The sequence below is a fragment of the Herpailurus yagouaroundi genome, unplaced genomic scaffold, assembly GCF_014898765.1.
Source record: "Herpailurus yagouaroundi ecotype Mexico unplaced genomic scaffold, PumYag 67690, whole genome shotgun sequence".
Lineage (NCBI taxonomy): Eukaryota > Metazoa > Chordata > Mammalia > Carnivora > Felidae > Herpailurus > Herpailurus yagouaroundi.
In genome coordinates, this window is record NW_024420490.1 from 1,346,149 (window position 1) to 1,357,784 (window position 11,636).

Below are 11,636 nucleotides of genomic sequence, written 5' to 3' on the forward strand. Positions count from 1 at the left end.
CACATCAGGCTATAAAGACAAACCAGGCCCCAAAACTTAAGGAATCAGAAAAACCAGCCATCCACAAGGCCATTTTGGGAATGCTTCTAAAAACTTTTTGTGTTTAAAAACAAATAAGGCAACTTTAAAAAGCAAGCCAAATTTCTTCTCTTGTGATTTCATTTCCTGTTCTCAGAATTTCAAGTTTCTAACGCTTAGTGTCATCTGATCTCACTTTTGTCTTGATCCCGTGTTCCTATGAAAGGCTATGTGATAACAGCCCTCTTGAGTTTCTAAATGGGAGAATCTAATGTTCTGACATATGACCTAGCCTCAAAGTGCACCTCCAGATGAGAGCCAAATCTGAATCATTAGGGAGAGGCTACGCAGGAGAGGAGGGTTGTGTCTTTTTAGTTCTCATGCAGAAAAACTCTATTTCTTCTTATCGACCTCATTTCCATAATGAATCACCACTGGAAGGACATGGCAGCCTCTCAGTTACCCATGGCCACAACCTTCTAAACCCAGCTTAATGGCCCTCCTTTGCTTGGCCCAGTGCCACCAAAGACTGTTGGCTCACGCCAAAATCAATCCTCTTGGCTGCTCTCTAATTTTCATTTAGTAAATTTAGAATATTATGAAGAGCCCTTCTAACCCCTCTCTGGGATAATGTCCAGGAGCCACTTTGCCTAAACAAAGTCATTGATTTTAACGGAACAAATGAGAGAGCAATTTGTATTGCATGGCACCCTGACAAAGATGGGGAAATGCTAGGTCTCATTTGTCCCCAATTCTATCTCGAATGATAATAACAACTCTGCAACCAAAGCAATCTTTTACAAAAGTAAATTAGATCACGTCACTCCCAGGTTAAACCTTTTCCATAGTTTTCCATTACTGTTAGGAGAAACTCTGAAATCTGTCGTGCAGCCTATAGAAGAAGACCATTCCCTAGGCCCTGCCTTTCTTGCCAGTCTCAACGCACTCCCTCTCCATCAAATTCTGTGCTCCCTTATTCTGGATCTCTTCAAGTCCTCTTCCCTCTTCCTGGAAAGCTCATGCTTCCCATGCCTGCCCCCTTGCTTTGCTTAGCCGATCCCTTCGCACATTTCAGATCATGGCTTCAATTTGTTCCCTCAAAGAAGTCCTTTCTGCTTGAATTACGTCTGCTGAAAATTCCATTGGCCAAAGCAAATCCTATGCCAAGTTCGAAGCCAAAGGTGAGGATATACACCATGATGAGGCCAAGGCAAAGAGTAAGGATGTAGGGCAGAGGGAGGAATTGGGGCCATTTCTGTAATCACCGCCAACCTCTTCCAGGTGCATACAAGTGATGATCAGGCACCGCCTCACGATGGTTTGTGTGTACCAATGCTCATCTGGACACAGTCAACTCATTTAGACAGCTGAAGAGTCGTCTGTTTCCAGTTCCTTGTCTGTACTTGTCCTCCACCTGAAGCCCTATTACACCTACAACACCTTAATCAGATCTGGTAGATTTCCCCTTTTCTCCACATACCTCCACAATGCATTCTTTCTTTGAAATTCCACTGAAATCCAATCTATTGAAGGAATTAAATACAGGAGACCAGGGGCAGGTCTGAAACACAGAGGCAGCCATGTACCTGGGAAAGACAGCCCTATTGGAGCCAATCCCGATATTCTCAACTGGTCGTAAGCAAAGCTGACAAAAGAAACAAAATGAACTAGGCTCAGACAAGGCCACCCCGTGAGCATGTCTGGCACGAGGCCAATCCACAACCACAAAAATGATTAAACATTCCTCTCTTATGATCAACATGAGTGACTGCCGCTTCTTTACCAATGACCACTCAAGCCTTGCTTTAATCCTCCCGTCTTGTCTCCCAGATAAACATTATTAAAGTACCCAATCCTCAAATTGTCACAGCTCCTTGAAAACAGGCAAGCTAGAAGAGGCTGTGATTTCTTAAATCCTCCTTAAGGATTTCACCTAAGCCCTCTAAGGAGGCCTTCCCAGACCCCTCTTACTGAGATGTCCATGGTTCTTCCAGTGAATGGAACTTCTTGTGGCAACAAGAACAATAAACCTGACATTGTTTGACTCTAGCTGTGTTCTTGGGGTGTTTGTTCGGTAAGCTTCAATACCTTTAGGTAACTCATTCCCATTCAAAGGGTTAAGTGCTCTGACATAGGCCTGGTTTGAAACACACTGAACTTCAAGCACTGCTCAAGAGCACAAAGAAGATTTAAATAATAACACCAAGTGAATTTAGGATTTACCCAGGCTGGGCAATGTGCTGAGACCAGACAGATGCAGGAAGCATTTGCTGATAACACACCATGTCCCTTTTCTGTAAGTTCTGAATAGAATAGTCATAATGTATTCAGAGTGACTGAATTTATTCTCCCATTAGTGCCTAGACTCCAACAAGATAAAGCGAGTTTCCATAGGCTAAAATGTGGATTTTTTTTCTCCCCACATTAGCTGCTTTTAAGACTCAAACCTGCGTCTAGTAAGCAAAATCAGTTCTTATAGGGGCCCAGAGACTCATTCTTTAGAGTTAGTGTGGCCCAAATTCCTGGTTCATTTACCTTCACATTTTTTCCGATAAGTATTTTGTACTTTCTTACATGACACTGCTTTCATTTTCGGTCATTGAGGAGTGGAAATGAGCAGTAAATTCTCACTTCTGCCAATTTTCCACATGCCATCAAAATCGTACACTATCATATTACCAGGAGACACGTGCGCATTATTGTAGAAATGTCATTAATCATAGTATTATCAGTAATTGGTATATTTTCTCAAAATAAATTTTATTTGGGGAAAAAAACAGATGTGTATTCAGTATCAGCCTGAATACTTTACCAGATAAGAACTGTTAAACCCTATTGAAATATTTCCCCAGGTAGTCAACCAAAAGAGCTCTAGAAGCAACAACCTACTCTTCCAGCATATGCGAAGCTCTCCCGTTCGAGAAATGAAGATGACCGTTTTTTACTTCAATGAGGAAATGGGTAGGTGAGTCACTTTCAAATACTGATGGAGCTTTTATGGATGTTACCACAGAGGTCTGAGCTCCAGTTTTCTCACTTGGCTTTCCCTTCTTCATTTCTTAATTAAAAAGAAAATTGTGCAAATGTGGTAGACATTAGGGCTGTAGGCAAATTCACCTCTCTCTGGGCACAGGGTCTGTTTGTTATTTCCCTACCCGCTGGGACTCAGGGTGGCCATGAGACTCGCTTTGACCAATGAAATTCAAAACTGTGTTAATTTTTGAATGTGTGTTAATTTCTTCCAAGAGAAAGGCTTTAGATGGCCCCCCGCGAGACCGCGTGATAGCCCCCGTGAGACCACGTATCATCTCTTTCCTCTTGCCATGGTGACGAGTGAAGCTGTTTGTCATCCCAGGCATAACCTAAACCGTGCCAGCAGATAGGCGTTTTTATTGTTAAAAAAGTAAGGCTTTTTTTCAAACAATATAAAGATATATAGGGCTTCACTTGCCAACACATTAGCCACTAGTCATACATGGCTATTTTGATGGGAAAAAAAAATAGTTAAATTAAAGATTCATTTCCTCAGTCACGCTACCCACATTTCAAGTGCTCAACAGTCACACGTCGCTAGGGGCTACTGAATGGGACAGCACAGGTACAGAAAGTTCCGCTGGGCGGCGCTGAAGAGTTGGACAGCAAAGTACCCAAATCACTGTCCCCACACCCCTTCACCAACCCCTCCCTAGATGCCACCCCTCCTTACGGATTGTCCTTCTTCTACCTTATATTACTTTTCCTATGGTTTCACATTATAAATATAAATACATCCAAATACATACATATACATAATGCTTGGTGACCCGCCTTTTTAATTCAGCCAATAAAAGGTCCCAGAGATCGTTTTTTTCCTGCTGGATATTTAGGTGGTTTCTACAAGTAACCACTTCTTAGCATATTGATAGGGATCCTTCTAGCTCTTCGTCCGGGAATTTTTTTCTACCTTGACATAATATATAATATGTATTATACTGTGATTTCTTTTTCCAGTTAAGTAACAATAAGATTTGGAGTTTATTCCATTCGTTTATATTCTCCTAAACCTTTTCTAATAATTTTGTCATTTTGATTTTACGTTTAGCTCTCGAATCCAACTGACATTTAGTTCTTCGGAAATAAACAAATAATTGAAATAAAGATAGAAAAATGACAGTGGTGTGAATTAGGAATCTAAAATATTGGTTTTCCACATAGAGAGCAAATCATATCAATTTTGTTTTCTAACTACTCTATGATACTTAAAACTAACAGAAATGGATTAATAGAACAGAAAAGAGAATTCAGAAGCTGATGCATGTTTATTTGAAGTCCTGTGGCTTCATAGGGCACTTATAGTTTGTTTCTGATATGGCCAGTTATCCTCAATATTCTTTTTAAAAATCTCTCTTGGTTCCTTTCATTACATTTTCACTTTTATATGAATTTTAGGGTTGAATTGCCCCCCTTCCTTTTACCATTTCTTGTTGGACTTTTGAGTTGGAAAGCACATTCAGAAACATGGCATGACTACATTTTTCAGGTATTATTTAATATCCTTCAGTAAATAGTTCTTTTTTAATTTCTTCAGCTAAATCTTACAACTTGCATTAGATTTAGCCCTGGTTTTATTTATTTTTACTGTATTTGCTATTGTTGATATTGTGAAACTAACTTTTTAAAATTCCATTTTCAGAGAGGTGATTGGTAGTATAAGAAGGCTATTAATGTTTATATTTTTATTTTCAATTTCCTTAACTATATGAACATTATTCGTAGGTTTCATCATTTTTCAGAGAAACCTTTTAGATTTTTCAAAGCAGATAATCAGTATTATCTTCAGGCAAAGACACTTTTCTCTCTTCTTTCCAATATTTATGCCTTTTATATCTTTTCCCTGTGTTCCTGCTTTTGGACATTTTTGAGGTACCTGAATGTTAAGATTATCTATTTACGTCCTCTTTATTTTTCTTGCTATCACACTAGTTAAAGGATAGACTGTTTGGGAGATCTTTTAAAAGAATCAGGTTTGTGGGGGCGCCTGGGGGGCTCAGTCAGTTGAGCATCCAACTTCAGCTCAGGTCACGATCTCACAGTTTGTGGGTTCGAGGCCCGCATCGGGCTCTGTGCTGACAGCTCTGTGTCTCCCTGTGTCTCTATTCCTCCCCCCGCTCATGCTCTCTCTCTCGTAAAAATAAATAAACATTAAAAAAAATTTTTTTTAATCAGGTTTGTGTTCTATTGATTAAGTCTATAATTTTTGGAAAAGTACCATTAACATCTGCTTTGCCTTTATATTTATTTTTCCAGGTTTTTCTGTTGTTCTTTTATTGGGTTTTAGATTTCACTGCTAATTTCATTTTCTCTGCTTCTCTAGGGAATGTATTTATAACTGCCTATTTTTCTTCGAGCACTTTTTTGGCTGTACTCCACGTTTCTTTTTTTTTTTTTTTTCAATCATTAAATAGATACATTTTATTCAAAACCAGTATACCAAAGCTTAATTTCCATGATTTCAAAATCAAGTTGATTGTAGTGCAGATCGCTGTGGGCTTTGTCCCCTCCTATTTTCTGCTTTGGACCCATTTTTATATTTTGTACTTGTGGTTACAATGCCCGGGAAAAAAAGTTTCTGCAGATAGTCTTGTCTGACCACTCTGGACTGGTGAACTGTTAGTCTGGTGTAGGCATCTTCTCTATCTTTTTTTAAAATGTTTTTTATTTTGAGAGAGAGAGAAAGAGGGTATGCAAGAGAGTGGGGGAGGGGCAGAAAGAGAGGGAGAGAGAAAATCCCAAGCAGGCTTTGCGCTGTCAGTACAAAGCCCCCCTCAGGGCTCGATCTCACGAACTGTGAGGTCATGACCTGAGCCGAAATCAAGAGCCCGGAGGCTTAACCGACTGAGCCACCCAGGCGCCACCTTCTTCTCTTTGATGTCCTCGTGACTCCAGAGTCTGTCACCCATGGCACTTGCCCACGGCCACAATCTTGGAATGAAGTAAGTTGCATCCACAAATTCTCCCCATAGACAAGCTTCTCTACCAATGACAAGTTTTGTTCTGTTCTTGGGAACCATCAAAATCAAGAGGGTCCACATTATAGCAATGTCTACAATCTTGTCCATAACTAATCAAATCTAAGCACCAAGGAGGAGAAAAGATCACGGGGAAACCAGCTGTTGTGTTTTCACCCTGTTCCTCACGATACGTTTTATCTTTTCATACTTGAACAATTGTGCCTGACCAAAGCTTCACACGATCATCAAAAACCTCTTGCCAGGCTATGGGTCCCTTGTTTATGGTTGACACAAAACCCAAAAGCTCCTGAATGCAGAAAGATTCTAGTCTTCTAAAGTCTTTGCCAAAGCCTTTCTGCTTCATGAAATAATTCGATTTTTGGATTGGATTCTCAACATTGAAATTCCACTTCGTCACCTCCCAAGTGAATGAAGTGATCTGGAAACACTGTACTAACTTTGAAAAATTTTAGACAGGGAGCTCTAAACTGAATTCAGAATAGAGTTTATAGCTCTAAAGATCCCAGACTGCTTAGGTCTCCCCAAGAATGTGTATGTCCAGGGCTATAAAGCTCTGGTATGACTCGAATCCCTCACAACCAGGCATACTCGATCGCCATGGAGACATCATTTGGTGTATAAACACGAGACAAAGAATGTCTTCTTTGGTGCCTAACTCAGGGGAAGCAGCATCTGATAAGGGAAAGGCTGGTCATCAACCATGTGCCAGTGCAGAACATTAAACTCATTAAAGGCTATGGCAGCCTTGTAGTGCTCCCAAACTCTGATGGCCTTGAGGGAAACCACTGGTCCTTTCACAAGCAAAATACAAGAGTCATCCGAAGAGCCATTGGGGAAAACATCACACTCCGAGTCAAGGACAAGTGAGACTAGAAGTTGCTGTAACTCGACCGCAGTATTACGTTTAGCAGGGCCGCGACACCACTTGTAGAAGCCAAAACTATCGTCATGGTATCATCGAAACACTTCAACTTTTTGTTTTCATTCCAGTTAAACACAGTGTTATATTAGTTTCAGGTGTACGATATGGTGATTCAACACTTCCATACATCACCTGGTGCTCATCAGGACAAGGGCATTCCTCAATCCCTTCTTGCAGGAGGGAGCGGGCCGGGCGGCAGTGGACGAGGGGCTGTGGCTGATGAAGTTCCAGGGGGAGAGGTGCAGCAGCTGTGGACACATCTGTGCCAAGAGTGGCATAGGCCACAGAGCCTTGCCCATGGGCGGAGACGGGGGCCAGTGCCCCCAGCAGCGCTGGTTTTTTTGTAGGACTCTCATGACCTTGATGAACCTTATAATTAAGAAGTAATTCAGGTTAGGGGCGCCTGGGTGGCTCAGTCGGTTAAGCGTCCGACTTCAGCTCAGATCGTTGTCTCACGGTCCGTGGGTTCAAGCCCCATGTCGGGCTCTGTGCTGACAGCTCGGAGCCTGGAGCCTGCTTTGGACATGGATCTGTTGTCAATATGATCTCTCTTTCTCTTACTACTTTTGGCTTTCACTTTTACAAATATTAATAATTCTGCCCTTGTTTATTTCCTTCATTCTAGCATTTTATGATAGATCTTTTCTTTTTTTTTTTTTAATGTTTTTATTTATTTTTGGGACAGAGAGAGACAGAGCATGAACGGGGGAGGGGCAGAGAGAGAGGGAGACACAGAATCGGAAACAGGCTCCAGGCTCTGAGCCATCAGCCCAGAGCCTGACGTGGGGCTCGAACTCACGGACCGCGAGATCGTGACCTGGCTGAAGTCGGCCGCTTAACCGACTGAGCCACCCAGGCGCCCCTGTTTTTCCTTTTTTTAAAAAAAAGGTGTATTTAACCCATCTACATTTAATGCAACTGTTAATATCCTTGGGTTTATTGATGCCGTCTTATTTCATTTGTTCTACTTACCATGACTTGCCCTTATTTCTTCTTTTTCCTTCCTTGCCTACTGTTGTGCCGATACCTGTGCTTTGTTCCACTTAATTTTCTTCTAGTAATCGTGAAACGGCCATCATTTTTTCTATTTTGCTACTTGCTGCTTTTAAATTTTTAGCAAATGCATACCTAACATTATAGTATTTTAGTTGCGACCAAAGGCAATGGGTATCTAAATCTTCCTCCCCAACAAAACGGAAATCTCACTTCCTTCTCTAACCCTTTCATTTCCCTTCTGACATCTAGGATTTGGATCCTGGGTTGTATCATTAGTGTTATTATTATCATTTGACTTTTGCATCTATAATCATGTGTAGTGATCAGTAGCTTTTTCTGGTACCATGCTGACCTCTCTTTTTTTAAGTTTACTTTTTAATTTATTTGAGAGAAATAGAGAATCCCAAGCAGGCTCCGCACTGTCAGTGCAGAGCCCGAAGCGGGGCTCGATCTCACAAACCGTGACATCGTGACCTGAGCCGAAACCAAGAGTCTGACGCTTAACTGACTGAGCCACCCAGGCTCCCCAAAAGTCTTAATTTTGCTTGACACTTGAATGGTAGTTCACCAGGTTATGGGATTCAAAATCTAAAATCATTTCCCTCAAGTTTGCCAAAATACGTGGCAAGAGGGAAGGTTAGAAAAAAACTAATGTTTATCTAGGGTGGGCCATCATAATAACCCGAAAGTAGAGGTAGTCGTCTGCTCTTTTCACATCAGTGGAAACTCAAGCACAGAAAGGTTTTCTCCTGCGCGAGCGGCACAGCAAGTGAGCAAAAGGGATACTTTCAGCCCAGTGTTCTTGGACCTCAAAGCCCTACTCCCAGTCTGGACCGCTGCCTTCCCATAGAAACAGAAGGCAAGCCACATGCATAATTTCAAATCTCCTAGTAGTCAGATTTTAAGAAGTAAACAGGTGGCATTCATCTTAATACTTTATTTAGCTCTGGGGCGCCTGGGTGGCGCAGTCGGTTAAGCGTCCGACTTCAGCCAGGTCACGATCTCGCGGTCCGTGAGTTCGAGCCCCGCGTCGGGCTCTGGGCTGATGGCTCAGAGCCTGGAGCCTGTTTCCGATTCTGTGTCTCCCTCTCTCTCTGCCCCTCGCCTGTTCATGCTCTGTCTCTCTCTGTCCCCAAAATAAATAAATGTTGAAAAAAAAAATTAAAAAAAAAATACTTTATTTAGCTCAATTTATCCAAAAAAAGCATGCTCATTTTGGTATGTCATCAGTGTTAAAAAATGATCGGGGAGATACTTGGCTTTCTTCCTACTGACTCTTTAGAGTCTCGTGTGTCTTTTACCCTTACGGCCCACCTCGGTTTGAAATGGCCACATTTCATGCCCTCCAAGACGACACGGGGCTAAGGAGCCACTGTACTGGACGGTCCAGCTCTGTGCCATGCTGCTTTTGAAAGCAAACGCTTTCCAACACTGATTGAAAGCGTCCTGTGTGGGTGATTTTTCCATCCCAGTTTGAGATGAGGAAATCTGGCTCTCCCTGGAAATAATTTTATGGCTATTTTTTGCCGATTGCAGGTACACCACTAATTCCCCCTCGGTGCTCATCCTCATTATGTAGCGTGGCCTCTCCTCGTGGTCTACACAGCCAAAAGTCAGAAGCGCCTTCTTAAAGCCAACCGTTAATCCATTCAAAAAACAGATTAAACAGTCCCCCCCCCCCCATCTAATGCCCGCTGGGTGTATATTTCTATACCCGCCTGACTTCCTTTTTTAGGCAAATACCTGGCCCAGTTCAAACAGGCTCTTTATCACTCTTGGGACAGCACTGGGGCTGGGGCAAACATCCCATAGGTTTCCTTTAGTCAGCCCCCAAGAGTGTTATGAGAAGGAAATAACACACACACAGCAATTTATTTTAAATCTCTGAAGCATCCACCATCCTCCAGAATTCCTACCAAAATTAATCTCCCAGGCCCCTCACACTGTCTCCCCAGAGCCTCATATAACTCTAGCAGTATCAAGTTAGAAACTGGAGTTTTAAATAATAAAGGCTACCCTCCCTCAATGGAGGCTATTACAGATTGACGGGCTGGGACAGTAGAGGTTGGATATCAGCATTTGGGGCCCCAAATGGCAGCTTGACTTACACGACAGTCAGCAGAGAACAGCTGTTCCAGGCCCAACCAGAAACCCTTGGGATCAACATTTTGCAGCTCTGTCTTACTTTAGAGTTGTATGGTCTTGGGCAGGTCACTGAATCTCTCTACCCCTCACTTCCTTCATCTCCATATGAGGACCATGATGTCTATTCCGTGGGTGGTTGGTAAGATGTATCAAAAGGTTCATTATAACTCCCCCAATAAGTGTCAGCTGAAAAATAGTTGAGTTAACATTTTATGTTTCCAGCTTTACTGAGGCATAACTGACAAGAGAAATCATATATATCTAAAGAGTAAAATGAGATTATTTGAAATACATATACTTTGTGGAACGATTATCACAATCGAGTTAATGAACGCATTCATCACCTCACATAGTTACCGTGTGTGTGTGCGTGTGCCCGCGTGCTGAGAACACTTAGGATCCACTCTCTTAGCGACTTTCAAATACACAACATGGTATTAGTAACTAGAGTCACCATGCTGTATATTAGATCTCCAGGCTTATCCATCTTACAGCTGAAGGCTTGTACCCTTTGGCCAGCATGTGCCCACCCCCCCTACCCCCAGACCCCCATGGCTAACATTCTACTCTCTAATTCTATGAAATTGTTTGTTTGTTTGTTTGTTTTTAAGATTCCACATACAAGAGATGACACAGTATTTGCCTTTCTCCACCTGGCTAATTTCACTTCTTGCTTACGCTCAAATGCTGGCTTTGCTGCTTTGAGATGTTTCTTCCTTTCCCAAGACTCCGTTTCCTTGACTTTAACCTCATAGAGTCAAGGCCTTGGTCTCGCGAGGCTATTGTTGGACTTGAATAAGGCAACATATGGAAAGTTCTTTGTACAACATGAGCCACACATTAAGAGCTTCAAATATTGGAGCTCTCGTTATCATGGACTAATGTGATATTATAGTGACAATACTTCCACCATGATGTTTTAAGAAGTGAAGACTAATTCTAAATGACATTCCTAGGAATGTCACCGGCATACCGGGAACTCTTGAAGATACCATATGAATAACCAACTGGTGACCTGCGGACAGGAAGGCGTTTCACTTATTTTGAAAGGGGCTGATGAGGACACTGGGCAGAGGCCACAAGACTTTGAAGACAGCTTGTTAGGAAAGGTGTGTGGAGCACCACGCCCACCTGCCTGGAGCAGCCTGCTGGGGTTGACGGTCCACCTGGCATCCCCGGTCCATGTTCCGCATCCTCACGTGCTGTCATTTGTCTCTGTCACTTCCAGTCTCCGAGTGGCATCTGCTCACCTCACTCAAGGTGCACGCCACCCTGACCCCTCCGCCCCCGGTGTCGGCTTAACCCCTTTGCTCTCTGCCTGAGAGTCTGCTGGGCCATGAGCGCCACGAGCCTTGGGTGGATTCTCCTCCAGCCCCCCCAATGAGAAAATGGTATTTATTTCAGCAAATCAAAGGTGGGCCCCTTATGACGTGCGCATCAGGAAAGCAGAGAGATCTTATCTCTTTGGCTTACCTGAAATTTGTGCCGCAAAGGAGCAAACATTAGAGACCCAACTGAGGGTTGCTGGAGGGGAGGGGAGGGTC

The 11,636-nt window shown here is 42.6% G+C and overlaps 1 pseudogene; it reads right to left on the reverse strand.

Annotated features, from left to right (window-relative positions):
- Positions 1-5,582: 5,582 nt before the first annotated feature.
- Positions 5,583-11,276, reverse strand: LOC121025638 (beta-hexosaminidase subunit beta-like; annotated as a pseudogene).
- Between the last annotated feature and the right edge of the window lie 360 nt (positions 11,277-11,636).